Source organism: Mauremys mutica, chromosome 2 (assembly GCF_020497125.1).
Source record: "Mauremys mutica isolate MM-2020 ecotype Southern chromosome 2, ASM2049712v1, whole genome shotgun sequence".
In the NCBI taxonomy this organism is placed as follows: Eukaryota; Metazoa; Chordata; order Testudines; family Geoemydidae; genus Mauremys; species Mauremys mutica.
In genome coordinates, this window is record NC_059073.1 from 85,537,539 (window position 1) to 85,555,261 (window position 17,723).

The following is a 17,723-nucleotide window of genomic DNA, read 5'->3' on the forward strand; positions in this document are numbered from 1 at the left end:
ATAAGGGGTGGGATATTGGACATGATCAAAGGAAATAGATTCTTTAAAAAAAAACCTTAAATCCCCCCACACTTGTAGAAAATATTCCAAATAGTTTTCTAATCTCTTCTGATTTACTTGTTACCACATGCATTAATATCTACACATGTGGCATATTTTGCAAGAGAGAAAACTGTCCAACTTCAGCTCTTAGAGGCACTAGTAAATGTGAAATTGTCATCTTAAAGGACAAAAGGCTCTCTTCCAGCCAGCCATTCTTCTAGACAAAAGATGGATTATTGGACTTCAAGTGAGACTCTCTTTTATTAAATCCCATAAGTCACTTATAAAAATCTAAAATGGGATTCACTTTATTATTGCAAGACTTTAGAACGTGCACAATGAAGGTCAATACTTTGCAGCTATTCGCATTATTTACAAAGTGTTTGTGTATGTCTTCATATATTCCAGGACTGGGTGGTAGCTGGATTCCTAGCTATGTCATATCACTAAAAAATATTTTCAGTTATACAATATTTAAGAAGAAAGGCTCCTGATAGGACATGGTGTGAGATGAAAGGGGCAATTCTTCATTTATTTCAATGGGACTTCACCAGGTGTAAATCAATGCAGATTGTGATCCTCTTCCTAAGTAAGGGCCTAATCCAAATCCTATTGAAGTTAATGGAAAGAAGCGATTGGCCTTTAAAAAAAGTTTCAATTACATCTTCAGTTATACTGTTACTTTTCAATTGGGTGCCCGGGTGTAATTTGAGATAGAATTTGCAGACAACAAGGTTGCACAAGGCATTGTTTGGCTAGCAGAATCTTTATTATGGGTGATTCATCAGAAAGAAAGAACTCAGATTGACTTTCAGATACCAGGGTACTTTTCCAGCTATTTACTGGTAAATAGAATGAATCTGATCTGAAATCAGTGAGATACAGTGTATCAGATTACAACTTTTTTAGAACGGAAGCACATTTAAAACCATACAAGACATATCATAATAATCCAAGAAAGATACCATAGTGATGGGAATGGTATAAAAACCTGGATAAATAGGAATTCATATATGAAAAACAAAACAAGGAAAACACTTCACTTACTCTCCCAATGTGATTACCATTTCACACCTAGCAAAGGCAGGTATAACTCCAGTGGAGTGAGTGGAATTGTACCTATTACACCATTTGAATCTAACCCAAGAAGTCATTACTGAGAGCTAGTCCAGAAACCTCAAGTATGCTCAACTTTCTAAAGATTGCTTTTAGAACTATTACAAGATTGCTTTAAAATAAACGTCATGAACTTTAATCTAAAAAAAACCCCTCAAAGTAGCAACACACATACAGAATGTAAAGTACTGGTTCTTTGTTAAAAGTGAAATGCAATCAACAGTATTTCAAGACTAGGAAACTGAATGGAAAAATTAAAATTTAATCACACAAACCTTGAATTGAAAAGACAAAAGGGCTGCTTTGGCTATTCCATCTGCAGAAGGAAGCAGCATATAAATTACAGATTCCCGCCACATCCTGCAGTAATACCAGTTCAAACATTTCAAAGAAGCCACTGGGAGTTAAACGTAGGTCTAGTTTACTGGAAATAGGCTAGCAATTTCTTCATGAGTTTGTTCAAGAACAAGCAGTGCAACTTGCAAAGTTCCAAAACAGCACATTTTTTAACTGAAGTATGCTGATTAGATCTGCTGACCCTCCATAATGGTGAGCTCTAGCAGCTAAACATTTTGAGAACACACAGATCATGCTACAAAAGTTCAAAGGCTGATCAAATGGCACTGCCAGATCTCCATCTATCAAACAAGAAAGGCACACAAACAAACAAAAAGCTAGTAGGAAAATAAGATTTCTCTTAGCCACAACCCAAAGAAGTTAGCAGAAAACACTGAGAAGACAACATGGGGCTAAATTCCCACTTTGCTATATGTAAGGGGAAAATGAGGGAAACCTGCTTCAATGCAGGGGCAAAATATATTTTACACACACACACACACACACACACACACACACACACACACACACACACACACACACACACACACACACACACACACACACACACACACACACACACACACACACACACACACACTTGAGGCCAGTAGTGCCACGTAGCCAGAATCTGTAGACCCAATGGTATCAGTGGCTCTCACTTAATCCATCTAATGTTTAAGAGCTTGGTGGCAAAATTAGATATCTTTCTTGACCATCCCATATATAGCTACAGGCAGGAGGACCCAACTACCCTCATACCCTCCAAACAATATTTTTTTAAGCTTCACTGGCAGCAGCGGATGTATTCTTCACATACCACCTTCTCTCACTGGAGGAGGGAAACAACTACGGTCCTGGCAGGCTTGTTGCTGTTTTATCTCGGCTAGTAAACAGTGTTTGTCAGAGTTATCCTAGTTACCCTAGAAGATGGAATAATTCATGCACCTGCAGCCCATGTGTTATCTACCAGTCTGGGAGGTCAGTGTCTATACAGCTGATCTGTAGACAAAATGGACCTTTTCTCAACCCACAACTCTTAGTCTTTGCTGTCACCACATCAGGTACATTCTTTTTTAATGTTGCAAAGAAAACATAGGCAGAAATCTGCTCAGAATGTGTCCTGCTAAAAATGTGGTGAAATGTATGGACAATGTGTTTTTTTTTTCCCCCAGGAAGAAAAGATACTGAACCTTTTTAAAACTCTGGAGTTCAACATGAATAAATCCTCCACCTAGAGCCTTAACTGTAATATTCATTTTGTGCAGCTTTTCTAAATCTCATGTAGGGATCCATATAATGATATGCAATGATGTTTATAGACTTGTATATTTTCTCGAGGCATGAATTAATGCGGTCATAGGTAAGGGCTGTCCTTTCTAATTGCTCTTATCTAGGTTTTGGATTTTCAAATATGTAAATGAAGGGAGTATGAACCAAGTTTTGAAATCAATGGAGACAAGCTTTGAGTGGTTAAACCTGTAAGTGAATAAAACCTATTTTGGGAGCTAGCTGTGTAAACGTGAAAGGGGGGAGGCTAAGCCAGCAGTTCTTAGCCTGCTGACACAGCTGTACTAGGATAACTCATTCGCTGGAGCTCAGAAGGATATTCAGTTACAGTGAAGAAATCATAACAAAGACAGGAAACAGATCAGCACTCCCTGGATTTAACACCCTCCCCAGGGACTGTGTTGATTTTCAAACTGCAGATGTTTTTAACCCTGTCTTGAAATATGTCTGTACCACATACTCCAATCTGATGAAGTCAAGTACAGTATATAAAACAATACAAGTCAGGGCAGAAACAGCCTTAATAGACACCAGTTGGAGCAATTGGAAACATTTCATATTACTTTCTGTGAATGAGCACAAAAATATGTATTGAGCTGAACTGTGTCCAAATAATAGTAGAATAACTCTTATAATGAACAAGCCCAGCTAAACTTTGCTTAGCAAAAAACATTTTTTACATTCTGATTTAAGTGCTTTTCACTGTGAACGGAAGTAAGAGACTTCCATCAAGATCCCAACTCTTTCTACAGCCGCAGCGTGTCTCTGTTGTGTTGCAGCATTGTCCTCCATTTTTGCTGCTCTCATCACTACACATCAAACATAAGGAAGGAAAATTAAGCTGCCTTCATTTACCTTTATTAAACTCAGTGCCAAGAATAACTAGATCCTGGATTGTTTAATGTTGGTTATTGAGTTAAATGTAACATATCTAGCCTAATGTAACAGGTAGCCTTTCATAAACTAGATTAACTCTACAGTGTTGGGTGTATTTAGTTTAAAAAAATTAAACTAAGTTGTATAAACTTGTCATAGATTTCATGATTTGCCTTGGCTTTTCATTGTGGTAAAATGATTGAGGGCCAGATTCTACTCACAGGATAAAATACTACTAAAGGATGGTAGACTAGGGCCTCCAGATCATAAACTCCTTTGGACCTGGATTGTAGATGGCTGTAACTAGCACAATGAGGTCTCCAATACCGATTGAGGCACTGGGCATGATAGTAATATTAAGACCATTTTTATGGGGATATCATTAAGCCACCTTGAAAATGAGAGAGTCTACAAGTGTATGAAAAACAAAGCTGTATTTGGGGATTTATCTGACCAAAGACTGCATGATAGAGCCTAGGATGGGGTTTTCCTAAATGCCACCAATACAAATCTCATTGTTAACATTGTTAACAGAATTTCTAATTTCCTGTGATGCACCATTTTGCAAATGTACTGCCTTGTACAATACACAGAGTTGTGGGACTTTCTTAATTCAACTTCCATTGAGTCAAAAGCACCTACAGACATTTAAAAAAGAAAACATACCTACTATGAAAGTTTCTGCTATTTGCTGATTCTGTGACTATCTCTATTTCAACAACCCTAAATCCTTTTTATCTCTCTCCTGGGAAGGTATTATGGATTATTTATTTTGCTTTCTAAAACAGGATTCAATAAGTTTCTAAAAGGGGAAAAAATAAAGTTTGTGCCACATCACTGTAATCCGCAAACATGAAAATAATAAAACTAAGATGGTGTAAGTGTATTTTGATAGATGATGTCATTTAACCTCACTGAGAGCTTCTCTGCTCCCATGTAAAGAGGAACTCCAACTTGGCTTTTGCTTATTCTCCTTCACTGCCTAATCTCCTGTACAAGTCATCCACTTAGACCATATGCCTCGAAAAACACCCTGGGTCCTGGCTTACCTGAATACTTGTTTGATTGCTTGATTTTCCCTTTTGTGATCTAGTTTAATTCCATGCATGAAGCAAGAGACTTAGCAAGGAGTCTTGTTGACACTGGAGATGTAATTAACTTAACTGCCACTCAAACCAAATGTGTTACAAAGTGACAGCTGCCAGCAATACAGCTCTGTATTAAACCATATTACCACTAACTGTAACCTCTTGCCTAGACATTTGAGAATAAAAACACAAAGATATGATGATGTATTTCACAAAAGAGGCTTGAGAAAAAGCCAAGAACACTAGCTTCGCAGGAGTCAGGATACTAAGCAGCAGCAGGGAAGCAGGGTAGCTATCATTGTTAAGGTGTTCCCTAGTTTCACACACTCATTTCAGATGTCACTATGCAGGATGGGTACAGGCTGAATAGGGGGATTAAAGCTTTTTCTGACTTTGACTCTTCATTGGCTCCTGGCTTGTTTCAAAGATGGGGATCCCTAAAAAGCCATTCAGTTGGAAAGCTGCGAGGCCCAAGATTCAGTGTGCAACAACCACATTTTCTGCCCAATTTCCGCACCTTTCTCAAACTCCTGTGCCATACCATCTGGCTAGGCCTTGGATCTGCTTTCTTCAGGATAGTCCAGAACCACACTGAGTTCACAGAAAGTGTCAAGGTGGGGGGATAGCTCAGTGGTTTGAGCATTGGCCTGCTAAACACAGGGTTGTGAGTTCAATCCTTGCAGAGGCCACTTAGGGATCTGGGGCAAAAATTGGTCCTGCTAGTGAAGGCAAGGGGCTGGACTTGATGACCTTTCAAGGTCCCTTCCAGTTCTAGGAGATTGGTATATCTCCTATTATTATTACCTAATAAGAGATGGAGATTTCTTGTTAAACAGGAAGAGAGGAGGAGCCTCCTCTGATGTGCCACAGCCAGCACTTCGGTAGAGTAAGGAACATTCTGTTGAAGCATTCTGGTTTGCTAGTGGGCATCACAGCATAACATCTGCACAAAGAAGCTTGTTCTCCACATCCTGTGGTACTAAAGCATGAGTAGCAGACATAACACAAAGCATAGCTTTGGAAGTACTGTCTGAATTGGATTTGTTTGTACCTTGGCAAAGATTTGCCTAGGTAACAGAGCCAAGATGGAATAAAATATACTTCCCTTTGGAGGACCATTGTACCTTCATTACATCATGTAGACACACTGCAGAAGGTTTTCTAGGGGGGAAAAAAACTTAATCTTTGCTCTGTATTTGATATATTCAGGTTAGTCCCACTCCTCTTTATGGTGTTTATGACTATACTTCTAATTCCTGATCTCTTTCAGTTGGTTCAGATCCCCCCTCACATCCAATTGATGACTGTAATGGGGCCTCACAGTCCCTAGCAGCCTGGTGCAGCCCTGCAATTTCCCCTCATGGGCTTTCAGTAAGTCCAGTGAGGCTTATGTATATTGAGCAGAGCCTTTTCAGGGATCTAGTTAATTTCACCCAAAGGCAGAACATCAAATAAATATGCTTCCAGCCCATGGTCCTAGCGGGACCACGTTAACCTTAGTCCATCAACCCCCCCTTATGAACAGGTTCCTTACTAGTGAGGCCCTCTTGATCCACAGCCCTCTTCTTTTCCCCATCTGGTGGCAAAAGGCCAGATCTCTCCTCTTGGGTCATGGTCCCCCCAGAGTTAAACCACAATGACCCTTCCTCAGAAAACAGTTCCTTTGATCTGGTGCTGGTGACACCTGCTATTAGGACCAGATTTCAGTGAGACTTGGCATTCATAGCTCTTCCCTTTTGGAGCCTCTCCCACCTAAGACCATTCTTCCTTGGTTTCCTTTCCTGGTGAACTCCCTCACCAACTTCCCCTGAGATGCCCTTCCCTTAGGAGCTCTGTCTTTCGGTGTTCTGGGGACTGTTACTCTCCCCAGGAGCCTGTTCTCCAGCCTACCCTCAGGGCTTGGCTACACTTACAAGTTGCAGCGCTGGGAGTTACAGCGCTGGTCATGCAGCTGTGGAAGGGCCAGCGCTGGAGTGTGGCCACACTGACAGCTACCAGCGCTGCAGTGTGGCCACACTTGCAGCACTTTCCAGCGCTGTATTGAGAGGTGCATTGTGGGCAGCTATCCCACAGAGCACCTCGTCCCGTTTTGGCGCCGTTTTGGCGCTGAGTATTGTGGGAAGGGGAAGGAAGTGTGCGGGTCATTCCGCTTCCTGTTTGCCAGCGCCCCGTGGTGCATCGCTTCACATCCCAGCATTCACTCTTTCCAGCAGCGTTTGGCGCCATTGTGAGTGTCTTTCTGTTACTCTCTGTGTGAATCGCGATTTCTGTGGCAAATGGAGCCCGATCTGCTGAGGACTCTGCTGATGAGTGTCACCAGCACAACACGTTTGGCAGTCCAGCTATTCCTTCAGCTCCAAAGTGACAGTGAGGATTCCGACGATGATATCAATATGGATTTGCCTGCCGCGTGTGACACTAAAGTGCTTGCGGCATTTACGGAAATGCTCAGCACCGTTGAACGCCGCTTTTGGGCTCGGGAAACAAGCACTGAGTGGTGGGATCACATCGTCATGGAAGTCTGGGATGACGAGCAGTGGCTGCAGAACTTTCGTATGAGAAAAGCCACTTTCATGGGACTGTGTGCTGAGCTCGCCCCCACTCTGCGGCGCAAGGACACAAGATTGAGAGCTGCCCTGACGGTGGAAAAGCGAGTGGCTATTGCAATCTGGAAGCTGGCAACTCCAGACAGCTACCGGTCGGTCGGGAACCAGTTTGGTGTGGGAAAGTCGACCGTGGGAATCGTTTTGATGCAAGTTTGCAAGGCAATTAATCGCATCCTGCTAAGAAAGACCGTGACTCTGGGGAGCGTGCAGGACATTGTGGATGGCTTTGCACACATGGGTTTCCCTAACTGTGGAGGGGCGATAGATGGGACGCATATTCCTATTCTGGCCCCCCCCCACCTGGCATCAGAGTACGTTAATCGGAAGGGGTATTTCTCTATGGTTCTCCAGGCGCTTGTGGATCACCGCGGGCGTTTCATTGACATTTACACAGGCTGGCCTGGAAAGGTGCATGATGCACGCATCTTTCGGAACAGTGGCCTGTTCAGGAAGATGCAGGCAGGGACTTTTTTCCCAGACAGGAAGATCACAGTAGGGGATGTCGAAATGCCCACTGTGATCCTTGGAGACCCCGCGTACCCGTTACTGCCTTGGCTCATGAAACCCTATACAGGGAAGCTTGACAGGAGCAAGGACAGGTTCAACTACAGGCTGAGCCGGTGCAGAATGACTGTGGAGTGTGCTTTTGGGCGTTTAAAAGCCCGCTGGCGTTGCTTGTATGGGAAGCTAGACTTGGGGGAAAGCAGCATCCCCGCGGTTATATGCGCTTGCTGTACCCTCCATAATATTTGTGAAGGGAAGGGTGAAACATTCAGTGAGGCATGGACCACCGAGGTTCAAGTCCTGGAGGCTGAATATGCACAGCCAGAGAGCAGGGCTAATAGAGAGGCCCAGCACAGGGCTACAAGGATTAGGGATGCCTTGAGGGAAGAATTTGAGGCTGAAAGCCAACAATAATGTTTGCTGCCTTGCATGGGAGTGAATTGCACTGCTTACACTGTTATTCTATTATCCATAATAATAATATGATTTGTAGTGCCTCTTTCTTTACTGGGCTAAGGTATCTTTCACTATCTGCTATAATAAAGACTGTTTTCAAAGCCAAGAATTGTTTTATTGAAAAGAAAAAAACTTCCTTGACAGACAGACAGACACACAACATTTCATGAACACAAGAGGGCAGGGGTGTGGGTTGGTGAACTGTACAGTCACAAGTTTGCATATGCCCTGTCTGGATTGCAGTTTAATGAATCCTGCACTTCAGGGTTCATATACTGCATGGTGATGGGGGTTGAATGCAGAGGGTAAGGGTGGTGGTAGGTATCAGGGCTGGTTGGGGAACATACAGGTGTTGGAGGCAGCTGGTGGTGGTAAGAACCTGGATGCTGGGGAAAGGTGGTTTGAGCTGACATTGGGGCACAAGGCACAAAGGACGGGGCGGGTGGGGGAGTAGCACGGTAGTGCTCTGCTTGCATGGCAACGAGTGACTCTATAGACTCCGCTTGGCGCTCCAGGATGCTTAGCAGCCGCTCCGTGGTTTTCCTCTTGGCCACTGCATTTCTCTTGCGTGTCCTGCTTTCTTTCTCTCGCCAATCCTTCAAGTCCTTACTCTCTCGAGCAGACTGATTAAGAACAGTTTTCAGCATGTCTTCTTTGCTCTTTCGGGGATTTTTTCTCAAATTTTGAAGCCTCTGTGATGTTGAACATCTGGGCAGTCCAGTAGTCAAGGTCACTGTAGAAACAGAAATGACAACATTTAACACGGGCAGCATTGTATCCACTATCTCCAGACATGAATTGTTACACTGAGGGAGTGAGTTCTTATTTAAGCATTCTTTTACCCACACGCATAACACTACAGAAGCCACGACATGGTGAGTGAGCAGTGCTTATATGGGGAGAAGTGGGGCTTGGGTGTAAGAGGGGAGCTGGTTGCTTCGGGTAATCTGGAGTGCTAGAGGGGTTGAGTGAAATGAAGATGCAGATGCAGGGGTGATCTTATCTCCCTATCTCTTCACTAAAGAGTCTCCCAACATTTTTCACAGGACTTAATCCTGGAAGATGTTTCCCTACTGCGAGTCACTAGGGAACAGCGGGGGGCTCTTTTAGAGCAATGTGGATTCCGCCCGGGACCCTATGCGGCTTGCCTGTGTTCAGAAATGGTCCCCCCACCACTGGCAGAAGAGTGGCGCGGACGCGTCACCGTCACTGGGACAAGGGACACAGTGGCTCTGCCTATAAACCTGCGCAGGCATATTGCCCACGCTCTGGATGAAGCTTTTGCTGAGATAACTGAGGCAGATTACCGCGACGTGATAGACCACATCAACGGGCTATTCCACATCTAGAGGCTGGCATGCATGCATCCATAACCCCCCCTCCTCTCCAGAAACATTTCACCCAGAAAATAAAAGCCGCTTACCGGTAACACGCTCCTCTGCTTGTCCTTCTGCAACTGCTGGCTGCTGCGATTGGGTGCTTTCCTCCTGGCTTGAGAAGAGCTCCTGGCTGCATGCCTCCAGGGAATCTGCGGTTTCTTCCCCCATGCCAGGAGCTTCACTCGCGGTTTCCTCCCCCCCCCACGCCTCCGCCGCCGCCGCCTCCTCCGCCTCCTGTCCCCCAGCCTGCTCAGAAGTGTCCATCGTTATCCTGGGATTGGCAGTGGGGTCACCCCCAAGTATCTCATCCATCTCCCTGTAAAAACGGCAGGTCGTGGGAGCAGCTCCGGATCGTCGATTCCCCTCTCGGGCTTTGTAATAGGCACTCCGCAGCTCTTTAATTTTCACCCTGCATTGTACTGCGTCCCGATCATGGCCCCGATCCAGCATGGCCCTTGATATCTGCTCAAAGATATCGTAATTCCTACGGCCGGAGCGCAGCTGTGCCTGAACAGATGCCTCACCCCAAACACTGATGAGGTCCTGCAATTCACCAGTGCTCCATGCTGGGGCTCGTTTGCCGCGTGGAGGCATGGTCACCTGTAACTGATTAAAACTGATTGCACTCCACACCTGGCTGCAGCAAACAGGAAGGAGATTTTTAAATTTCCCGGGGCATTTACAGGGCGGGTCACCTGAGGCAAGAGCAGTAGAGTGCAAACTGATGTGCAGAGTGGCTGAACAGGAATTCTGGGATAACTACTTATTCCCTGGAGGACAGGTAAAGCGCTGGTGAGTGTCCACACCTGCTGGGCAGCGCTGGATCACCAGCGCTGCACTCCTTATACCCCTGCCGGGATGGGTTTTCAGCCAGCGCTGCAACCAGGGAGTTGCAGCGCTGGTTGTGCCCTGCAAGTGTGGACGGGGTGTTGTTGCAGCGCTGGAAAGCCTCCACCAGCGCTGCAACTTGTAAGTGTAGCCAAGCCCTCAGAGAAGCTCTCCAGCCAGCTCCCCTGAGAAGTTGTTTCCCCAGGGACTTCCTCCCTGTGTTCTCTGTTGCCGGAGCTAACATAACCCTTTGTAAGGTCCAGGTGTTCCCTTAACTAATTAACTACTGCTCAGCTACTTGGGCAATCAATTATCCCCAAATGAATCTGGGCTGGCTCATTCTCTTTTAGCAGAGCCTGACTACCTCAGGGGCCAGCCACCCATGACAAGGACTTGAAAATAATGTTTAAGTTATTTTTTAAATTAAAAATATTACCTACAAAATGACTAATCCTTTTTAAAACTTTCATTTTCAGTGTAATATTTATGGAAAGTCTTTTAAAATCCTCTATAATGAACAGAAGCACGAGCTGTTGGTCTGTTTTCTTTTAAAACTGAGTCACACACAGCGTTCTCGCTCATCTTATTCTCCACTGCTTTTCACAAAGTGTTTACTAAGGACACAGTGCCTGGGTCTAAGGTATGCATATGTTGCATTTTTTTGATGTTTTCAACTAGTAGGTACCATTAATCAAGCAAAAGTCCAATTTCCACTTAGGAGACATTCAAATAAGTTATGGAACAGTGAAGGCTTAGCCTGGTTTAGGAAAATTCACACACAGTGTAATGGAAAAACAACCTCTGCATTCCTGGCCGGGAATCTGGAAGTCAAACAAGAAAAGCCACCCCATTTTTTTCAGTTATCAGGCACTGGGAATGTTGGGTCAGGACTTTGGAGAGAACATTTTCAAGAGGAGCCTAAATCTGGCCTACATTTTTCTGTACTTACTTTTGCACACTGGTGTGATTGTATTTAAATACACAAACTCAATTTGAACGTATAAATCAAAAGAAAATGAGGTTGATTCCTGCACATTTTCTCTTTCCACTACAAGTAATGGTGTGGAAAAGCTCTTGGGGCCTCATGACTGTGTGATGTACACAGTAGCTATGTTGAAAACTTGACCCTGGGAGTTCAACTATACTGCGCAGAAAGATATTTTAATTAAGGCTGATTAATTAAATCAGCCTGATTTAATTCAAGAAGCGCTCAGTTACATGGGATGTTGAATACAGAATTTCTATACACATCAATAATAAAAACTAGCTAGCAAAGTATGCCACTTGTGAATGGCATCTGAGGTAGCTTTTACCAGGGCCAGCTCCAGCTTTTTTGCCACCCTAAGCGGCGAAGGGAAAAAAAAAAACAACAACAAAAAAACAAAACCAAAAAACCCCACCCTGATTGAGCTGCCACTGGAGAGGAAGACAGGGAGTGAAGGACTCGCCACCAAATTGCTGCCGAAGACCCGGACGTGCCGCCCCAATAACGGACGGAGTGCCACCCCTTTCTATTGGCCACCCCAGGCACCTGCTTCCTTCGCTGATGCCTGGAGCCGGCCCTGGCTTTTACAGCAATGTTCCATTTGTGCAAGAACTGCAGGAGAGGAAAAAGGCGGTTGCTTTGCCATGTGGCTCAATTAATATAGGAGTACTTGGTGACACCCAACAGGAAGTACACTTACAAATACATCATATAATGCAGGACAATGTGGTTGAAGAATCTTTTTGCTACCAGTGGCATTATAAACACAGCAGCACTGTATGAAATGCTTGGTTTGAGTGCAGGTTCCAAATTAACAGAGAGTCATTTCAGGTTGACCCAAAAATAAGTGTTTAAAAAATTTTCAATGAACTGAAATATGTAAAATATTTTTTCACTTTTGAGATTTAATAGTTTTTAAATTAATGTTTAAAATAAAACTGAGGGAAATGCCAAAACAAAGTATCTTTCCAAAATGAAAGGTCAAATTGTTTCATTTTGGAAACGTCAAAGTGAAGTGCTCGGACATTTAAAAAAAAAATCCCCTCCAACTGAAACAATTCACAAATTCAGGTAAGTCTTGTGAATTGTTTCAGTCAACCTGAGTCTGCATTTTTCAGTGAACAAAGATTTTTTGGTTTTGTTTTTGTGGTGTTTTTTTGGAGGGGGGTGGTGGGTGAAGGGCAGACAACAATGTTGTCTGGCATGAATACACAGGTAACCTGAAAAAACATCCTGAAACTCTACCTTCAAACAAAATACAAATTCTTCACATCACCACCCACCACTGAATAGTTTTAGCCTACTCATTTGAACAAGCTGTGCAGGAATTTAGCTGAAGTCAAGGCAATTTCCACTTCCACTTCCATGAATTTTGAGGCTATAAACGCTCTAAGCTTTTCCACTTTCCAGCGTGAGGCACACAACCTCTGTATCAGGTACAGTGCAACATGACATGAGCTACTAAACACATTCAAAACCACACCACTTTTAAAGGGTTACACCTCTACCTCGATATAACGCTGTCCTCGGGAGCCAAAAAATCTTACCACGTTATAGGTTATATCAAACTTGCTTTGATCCGCTGGAGTGTGCAGCCCCGTCCCCCCCGGAGAACTGCTTTACCGCGTTATATCAGAATTCATGTTATATCGGGTCGCGTTATATCGGGGTAGAGGTGTATATTCAAGGTTTAAGTTTCAGTGTATAAAATATGCAAAGAGCCACTGTCACAGGGTCTACTACTCACCACTGGGGTGGCTCATATGGGGGATTCGCTCTTTGTCAGTCTGATACCCTCCCATTTGGTTCCTTGCTCCATGGTCTCTCTCTCAGCAGTCAGGTTACTCCTTTGTGACGTGGGCCTCTGGCCAGGTCATTATAGTCCTCCCCTTCTGGGGTATCAAAGTTCCCATGAACAAACTGTTTCAGCCAGTTTTCTAGTCCACTGCCCAGCCTGCAACACTTCCCCAGGGGCTGGAAGGGGAACAAGCCTCCTCACTGCTCTAGGTTCCAGCCCAGGTACCCTATGTCTAGCAACAACGGTCTACACAATCTCATATCTTGTTGCTGTTTCCCTGGACTCCTTCCTCTCATTTCCCCCTCTATTTTCTAGCCCTCCTCTGGGTTATCACTGGAGCTTCCTCTGCTCCCTCAGGCTACTTCACCAAGTCTCGGGTTCTTGCCAGAGTCTCTATTCCCGGGCAGAATCCCAGAGCTTATTCTCCTCCTAGAGCTCATTCTTGTCTCATGCTAACCCCCATCCCCTCTAGAGAAGGGCCGCGGAGGGTCACTCCCTGCAGCCCTCTTTTAACACCAGCTTCCTTTCTTTATAAGATAATCCCAGCTCCTTTCCCTGCTGGACTTCATCCGCCTTTATCAGGCCCTGGCTCCCCTCCAGGTGCAGGCTATAGGTTAACTGGCCTGTTTCACCTGTTCTGGCCTTATGCAAGGCATACACCTCATCACAGGCACCCAAAGAGCTCCTAGTGCTTGCCATCCTTTAAAAGCACAACTAGTCATCCTCACTCCTTCATAAAACTGCCTATCATCAAATAACTGTCAGCAGAGCAACACCCCATAGTATCCTCTCCCCACTATGTCCTATCCATTCTTAAAAGCCCATCAAAAAATAAACAAACAAACAAAAAACAACAGACATTCCAAGGGGTCCTAACTGTGGAAAGCTGAATCGAGTTCCCCTCTCTATCTTCCTCCCACAAAGATTCCAGTTTGGATAAAGGGTGGATATTTAAAACAAAAATAATTAACTTTTATTTTTCTAGGGCATCTTTGGTCTCATTTCTTGGCTTGGGGGTGGGGAGAGCAGGGTTTTCCGGATACATCTCTGAACTGAACGGTGAGTGTCTGTAGCACACAGAAACTATCAAAGCACTGATTGCTCAACACTCCTCCATATTCCGGCTGTACACCAGGCAGGGCTTCTTCCATTTCATGCATCTTTCACAAATGTGCTTCCAGTCATTCCAGAATGTCAGCACATTCGCTTAACCCAAAGTAAAACAAGCCAGATATTTTTTCTGCATTGATAGCTAAGCCAAGCACCATGAATACTAACAACGTTGATAAAGAAAAGAATAAATAAAATTTATATCCCAGCTCTTCTTTGGCTTATCTGTAGCGTCTCAGCACATGGACTGTGATTTTGTTTTAATCTCACTATACTGAGAGCAAAACCACATAGGCTTCCTCCCCCATTGTCTGCCACAGACAAGTCCACCATAAAGACTTTTATTAGCTTTATTTGGCCTATCCACAATACCATGTTCTTCCTCAGGCATATTTTTCTAGGTCAGCAGGCATTGCCAGCTTTTCCAGACAGTGGCTGCATGGAATTCCTTACATCTAACAGTTATATAATTTAATATCGAGATCTAGAGTTGAAGGACAATAGTAGCCAGCCCCCATATAACATACCCATTGACTGAGGACCAAAGCAATGAAGTATCACCAATATTGAAAATACCACTCTCAGTAGGGAAGTGTAGAAGGTGCACAACCACTGACTGTGCTGTCTGGTGGTCAGGCGGTGGTTGGCGGGACATCTCCATCTTGAAATAGAGCCCTGTCCTTCAGCGCCCCTGCCTCAAGGGTTTCCAGTCTCCCTTTTAGCACAGGGGCTTTGAGGGCTGGGCCCTTGAACTGTCTTTTCCAGCTGGCCTCTCATCAGAGGTGAAGGCTCTTGTTATTGTACTGTCCTCTCAGAGTGGGTAGAGGAGCCCAGGCCCACCCTCTCCACCGGGCTCCAGTCCAGGGCCCAGTGGTGAGCAGCTCCATGCAACACCTTGGGGTGGCAAACTGCTGTCCCTCAGACCACTTCCTACTCTACTCTCCTTCAGCTTCCCAAAGTAACTGACTCTAATCAAGCCCCTGACCCACCCACTCCATGCCCTGCTTCTCCTTTGTGGGTTAGCGGAGGTCTGTGCTGTCAGGTCTCAGGCAATGAGCTCCTGGACAGTACTTTCTGAGCTCAGAACAGCCACCTGCTCCCTTTCACTGCCCACCTCTGAGCTGCTCTGCTCCTCTTCTTAAAGCCTTGCCACCAGCTTGTGCAGGCTTTGCAGGTGTGTCAGAGTGGGGCTGCATGGGACCACAGCTGCTCCTTAACCACTTGCTCTCCAGTGTGGGGTTTGTATACCCCATGACAGGAAGTCATTTATTTCTACCACTTAATGTGCTGAATGAATCTTGAGGCATGAAGTTAAATCTCTTCAAACCCTCACTTCAAAGGTTTTACATTTATAGGATTACAATGTATTAGATCTGGCCAGTCAGCTGTCCCAGATAATTGGCTAGAAGCTAAGGAGCCAATCCTACAAGGTGCTGAACACATTATTATAGAATTGTAGGGCTGGAAGGGACCTTCAGAGGTCAAGTTGGGCAGCCCCCACACTGAGGCAGGACCAAATAAACCTTGATCATCCCTGACAGGAATTTGTCCAACCTGTTCTTAAAAACCTCCAATCATGGGGATTCCACAATCTCCCTTGGAAGTCAATTCCAGAACTTAACTACCCTTATAGTTTGAAATATTTTGCTAATATCTAACCTAAATCTCTCTTGTTGCCCCTTAGACTGATTATTTCTTGTCTTATCTTCAGTGGACATGACGGTCACCATCCTCTTTATAACAGCCCTTAATATAGTTGAAGACTTATCAGGTCTCCCCTCCATCTTCTTTTTTCAAGACTAAACAAGACCAGTTTTTTCTAACCTTGCCTCATAGATCAGGTTTTCTAAGCCTTTTATCATGTTTGTTGCTCTCCTCTGGACTCCCTCCAATTTTTCCATGTATTTCCTAAATTGTGACACCCAGAACTAGACACTGTACTCCAGCTGAGGCCTCACCAATGCCAAATATAGTGGAACAATTACCTCCTGTGTCTTACATACAGGACTCCTGTTAATAGATCTCCAGAATGATATTAACCTCTTTTTGCAACTGCAACACATCGTTGATTCATGTTCAATTTGTGAGCCACTATAACCCCTGGATCATTTTCAGAACTTCTACTACCAAGCCAGTTATTCCTCATTTTGTAGTTGTGCATTTGATTTTTTCCTTCCTATGGGTAGTATTTTGCACTTGTCTTTATTGAATTTCATCTTGTTGATTTCAGACCAGTTCTCTAATTTGTCAAGGTTATTTTGAATTCTAATCCTGTCCCCTAGAGTCTTTGCAACCCCATCCAGCTTGGTGTCATCTATGTGTTTTATAAGTTTACTCTCCACTGCATTATCCAAGTCACTAATGAAAATATTGACTAGTACTGGATCCGGAACTCACCCCTGTGGCACCTCACTAGATACAAGTTTGACAGCAAACCATTGATAACTACTCTTTGAATGTGGTCTTTCAATGAGAACGTCATGTGGAACTTTGTCAAAAGCCTTACTAAAAATCAAGATATCTCACTTTTATTGCTTCACCCTCCCCACCCCCAATCCACTAGGCCAGTAAACCTAGGAAGGAAATTAGGTTGGTTTGGTATAATTTGTTCTTGACAAATCCATGCTGGCTATTTCATATAACCCTGTTATCCTCTAGGTGCTTACAAATGTTTAATAATTTGTTCCAGTATCTTTCCAAGTATCAAAGTTAGGCTGACTTGTCTATAATTCCTCGGGTCCTCTTTGTTCCCCCTTTTAAAGATAGGTACTATGTTTCCACATCTCCAGCTCTTTAGAGCCTCACCCATCCTCCATGAGTTTTCAAAGATAATTGCTAACAGTTCCAAGATTATGTCAGCTAGTTCCTTAAGTACCCTACAGTGAATTTAATCAGGCCCTGCCAATGGGAATACATTGAATGTATCAAATATTCTTTAATCTGTTCTTTCCCTATTTTGTCTTGCATTCCTTCCCTTGTTTTAAGTGTCTGGTCACCATTGACCTTTTTAGTGAAGACTGAAGCAAAATAGGCATTAAACACCTCAGGCTTCTTGATGTCATCTGTTATTGTCTCCCTTTCCCTACTAAGTAAAGGACCACCTACACCTTCCTTTATCTTTCTATTGCTCCTAATGTATTTAAGGAACCTCTTCTTATTGCCTTGTATGTCCTTTACTATGCATAACTCATTTTGTGTGTTAGCCTTTCTGATTTTGTCCCTACATGCTTGTGCTATTCTTTTGTACTTCTCTTGAGCAATTTGTCCATGTTTCTATTTTTTGTAGGATTGCTTTTTGATTTTCAGGTC

General features: G+C 43.9%; 1 protein-coding gene across 1 annotated transcript in view; it reads right to left on the reverse strand.

Moving 5' to 3' along the window:
• Positions 1-17,723, reverse strand: part of COLEC12 (collectin subfamily member 12) — a 140,175-nt gene that overhangs the window by 97,979 nt on the left and 24,473 nt on the right. The gene's annotated exons all lie outside the window — the stretch shown is intronic.